A 4732-nucleotide genomic window follows, 5' to 3' on the forward strand; every position below is an offset into this window, starting at 1 on the left:
AGAGAGAGAGAGAGCATACCCTACATCATGTCATATATCATGTGTGAATATTCAAGAGTATGTACCTTGTCTAGTAGTCGTGTACTGTGTGTACATTTCTATTCACTTTAAAAAGACTGGTAGAGATGTCAAACACAAAAAAATAACTAAAACAAAATCATGTTTTGGAGCAAAAAATGCAACCAACTTCTTAGACTTAAAGCAAGTGCCACAATCTCTGTGCTTTTGAGACAGATAAAATTCACTGTTTATTCTAGTGATCAGGAGATTTTAACATAAAGACCAACACAATACAAGTTTGATTAAAGCCAAAAAGTTTATATTCTTTTTTTCCTTTAAGTTTCATCATACCAACTGTCTCTATAGTACATGAGCATACAGTATGTCAATCAACATGACAAGAAAAAGATTAGATAGTTTCAGCGTGGGCTAAAGCAAAAACAACAAACAAAATCAAACTAACCACCTCACAATACTTCCTTTCCTAATCCAAAAGAAAAAATAAATAAAATACAAACATCTTCCCTAACTGCCTGTGTGCAAAACAGGAGAAAAGAGTTATCAAATAAAGAGCACCCACCCCTACAACACCAATAAGTCTTAGTTAAGATTAGTATAAGTACAGGCCACAGAGCTCATCTTCCAAAGACAGAAGCCAACTATCCTAGAAAAAAGGTCTATAAAGATTAAGGCAATCTTTCAGTAATTCTTAGTAGTCAGTTTAAATCCAAATGTCCAAATTTAAAATGCATTTATCCAAAAGATGGCAATTAATGACCTACTAGGCTATTAATCTAACAGATTACATAAAGCAATCAAAGGTCCAAATGGACATGGCCACACGATGTTGCCAGAGTGGAGCACCTTGGCCAGCCGCTGCTCCTTGGTTGAGGATTTTCAATGATACATTATAGTCGAAGACCAAGAAGCACGATCAAACTGATGGTGCATGCGTCATCCCAAAATCAGAAGGTCCACCTGGTAGAAAAATACTGAACAGAAGAAAAAAGAAAAAAGCAAAAAGGGGCAATACCTGACCACAATAATGGCATGTTTAAATTATTGAAGAATACATTCTGGTAAGTATCACAGGTTTTATGTAAAGATTGGAAGCTACAATAAAGAAAATAGGTGGACAGACTAAATACTACAGAAATCAATATTATATTTAGCTGTTGAGGCTTCTGTGTAATGTTCTGTTAAATGCATGTTTTCTTTATGCTTTTTTTATGTTGCTGAAAAATTAATAACAATCACAGTTTTAATAATAGATGTTTGGGTTCTGATTTCTGCACAGTACTGTTTGAATTATCAAAACATTCTACACTGGTGTGATGATATGAAATGACATCAAACTGTTTCTTTGGGTGGTTTAAATGTATTAACAAACACTATTTTGCCACATTCCACATTTATGGAATAACAATCAAATTACATCCTTTTTTTTAAATTGTCGTTTTTCAGTAATAGCAACTTCCTGACATCTTTTGATGAGCTGTTCAATCTTTTCATACACTGTTAATGAGACGTCACAAACCACCTCAGCTGACCTTTTCATTGCTTCAGTCAGAGTCTCTGCCCCCTCTACAGCATGATAACCTACAATTCCTCCTGCTGCTGCCCCTGCTGCTGGCCCAACTAGTGCTACTGGCCCAAACACACTAGGAGCTACATTTGGTGTCATTGCCCGTTCCACTGCATAAGACAGGTATAATGCTGCTCCAGTGCAAGCAGAGCACCTAGCAATGCTCCCACTGCCACCCCCACTAATCTCACTGAAAGTTTTGTATGCACTCTTTGTTTTGCTTGTTGTATTATGTTATTGTTGATATCTTGTAACTCTTTATTGTTCTCCCTGATAATGTTCTCACATTCTTCTTCTATTCGCTCTGTGGATCTCCTGCAGTATCTCATTACTGTAGTACTGTCGTCCAATCTTCCCTCACCATATCCTCTATGGTCTGTAGTAGCTTCTCTACCTGAACTCTGTTGCTCCTGTATCCATCCTGCTGCTGATTCCAGTATTTATTATCAATTACATGAACTCGACCTCCACACTTATCTACCAGACCCTGTAACTCTGTGCTCTGTTTCACAAAGTCTTCAATCGTCTGGTCTTCAGAGAGTTCATCACCATGGGTGAAGAGGACCACTGCATATTTTAAAGCTTCCTCTCCAAATGAAGCTGTTATTTCTTTCACAGTTTCCTTCTCATGCTTTGTGTACCTTGCAACTTTGAGCACAATCACGAAGGCGTGTGGTCCTGGTGCACACTCAACAATACATCTCAGTATTTCAGAATTTAATACTTCCTCAGGAAGACTTGTGTCAAAAAGTCCTGGTGTATCAACCACTGATATTTCCTTCTCATTGATGAGCTTTGTTCTAGACTCACATTTGCGAGTTTCTGAGTTGGGTGAATTTCCAGGGGGGAATACTTTGTTCATTTAGTATTGTATTTCCACAGCTGCTTTTTCCATCGCCTGTTTTCCCAAGAAGCACAATCCTCAGGTCATTCATAGTTCCTAGAAAGAGACACAGTGACTCTACAGAATTAGATGTGTTTTTTAGGATACTGTATTGTTTGCTTCAGCATATTTTCTGTAACATTGTTAAAATGATCAGATGTTTAAATACAATCAGCACAACAGTTTATACTGTCCAGCAAAATATTTCACCTGCAAACAGTCAGAACTCATGCAGAATAGTCATGCTTCAAAAATAAAGAAATAAATCCACCAATGAACAGAATGTCACCAAAGTGAAATGACCCTTTACTTATTATACATCAAGACTGTCAACAAGCTAAACAACAGTGTCAGTATGACAGACTATGCTGAAAGTCCTTCTTTACTTTGTTTCTCTTTGAGACAGAAGCTCACTTTACAGTAAGGATGAATTTTCTTTGAAAAATGAGTGAACTGATTGTGTCAATGCCTGCACATGTGTCTTTGTTTTCTTTTCTCTCCAGTTCATTTCTCTCCCGTGTCTTGGCTGTCTTTGTTTCATAGGTTGGCTGTTGTGTCAATCGTCTTTACCTGCACAATCTCATTTAGCCAATCAGTGTGCTGGATTCTAGCACAGGAGGAGGAGTTTGGTGAAAAGAAGATGCAGGTGGAGTTGGAACAGGTCCTGCTCCACCCCTTTGGACTTCTGGTTCTGCAGCGAGTGATAGTTGCAAAAATGGGAGGGGAACTGCAGTGATGTTCAGGTTTGGAGGTGAGGCTGTGAGGAAACCGGGTGGGCTTGGCTGCTGTGTTTTATAACTAAAGTTAGCTACCAGAAAATATGGAGCGTGAAAAAAATCAGACAGCACTTTTGCAACTTCAAGGTCTTACAAGGTTGAAGATTTTTCTCCATTACCATCCCCATCTTCGACGGGAGAAGGTGTTTCTGATCAGGCAGTGTGTCTTTAGTCTCACCAGTATGATCAACTGACTCAAGGATCCAAAACATACATCAAAATTAACATTAACTACTTAGAAAAACAAAAGATTAAGGTGTATAAGGGAGACAGAAAAAAAGAATAACTTGTACTTAATGGCCGTTTTGAATGATATTAAATAAATATAGCCATTCACAAAATAATATTGGAATACCTGAGGATATTGAAGGAAACTCAATTATATGTAATAAGGATGATGAATGAAAGCCAAATATATAAAATGAAAACCTGAATGAATAAAATGAAAAAATTATTCAGCTTTCATTCAATATTCAGGTTTTCATTTTATATAACATATTTCATTCAGTTTTCCATCTTGCTGAAATATATTTGCTTAATAACAATGAAGAATTGTAATTCTGTTGAAGTTAAACAGGCATGCACAAGGACTAGATATGTGAGTATTTCAGTATAACTGCAGCATCTTCAGGGTCCAGTAGAGGTCACTTTTTATAACATAAAAGTTGCAATTATTCTTTTTTTTCCTTTTCTCAAAGGGTTTTCTACATTAAAATTCCAAGAGATGAAGAAATACCTTTTCAAATATCATTATGTTATTGTTGTAGCAATTTCCATTTTCACCAAGACTTTTCATTATCACTCTACTGCAATTCAAAGTTTTAAATCTAAACTGCATATTCAAATCTACATTTAAAAAACAACTATTTTAAACATTTGGATGTCTCACAGGATCTGTGTATTTGATCCATCACTGTTATAGGAAATTCCACAAGCCCATAAGTCTCTTCTCTACAGATCAAAGCAATTAGTAGCACCACCATAAGTTTCACAATATGTAGATGGAATACACAGTGTGTAGTATAATATAACTCTTAAAACTAAAGTACAATACAGAGAAAGGTTTATGAGACTCACGTACCTTTACTTTTGGCAGACACTTCAAATATCCAAAGTGAAGCAGAATCTTGTAGGTTCTGTAAATCTAAGATGAAAGATCACAGCAAGGTTCTGTTTAAGGAAGCGCTGCAGCTGCTTCTCTCTTTCGCTTTTGTGAGCCACACCTTATTCACATTAACTGTCCCTCCCATAAGAGACAAAACATTTGGCAATATTACTTTTCAATCTAGAAAAGTGTGCCACATTAAGCAGTCATTAAGCAACCCATCATGTCTTTAGTTTCATATACAGTACATTATGGTATCGATATAAATTAAGTAAAATACAACTGTCATAAGTTTATAAGAAACTAGAATGTTAACTTTGTATACATTTTGGTTTATGAAAGAAAAGAACTATTTGACATTTCTTCATCTCTAATTTAATGTA

At 36.1% G+C, this 4732-nt stretch overlaps 1 pseudogene; it reads right to left on the bottom strand.

The window, feature by feature from the left end:
- Window positions 1-1687: 1687 nt before the first annotated feature.
- Window positions 1688-4417, bottom strand: LOC118826158 (annotated as a pseudogene).
- Window positions 4418-4732: the final 315 nt, after the last annotated feature.

The sequence above is a fragment of the Colossoma macropomum genome, unplaced genomic scaffold, assembly GCF_904425465.1.
Source record: "Colossoma macropomum unplaced genomic scaffold, Colossoma_macropomum, whole genome shotgun sequence".
NCBI lineage: Eukaryota > Metazoa > Chordata > Actinopteri > Characiformes > Serrasalmidae > Colossoma > Colossoma macropomum.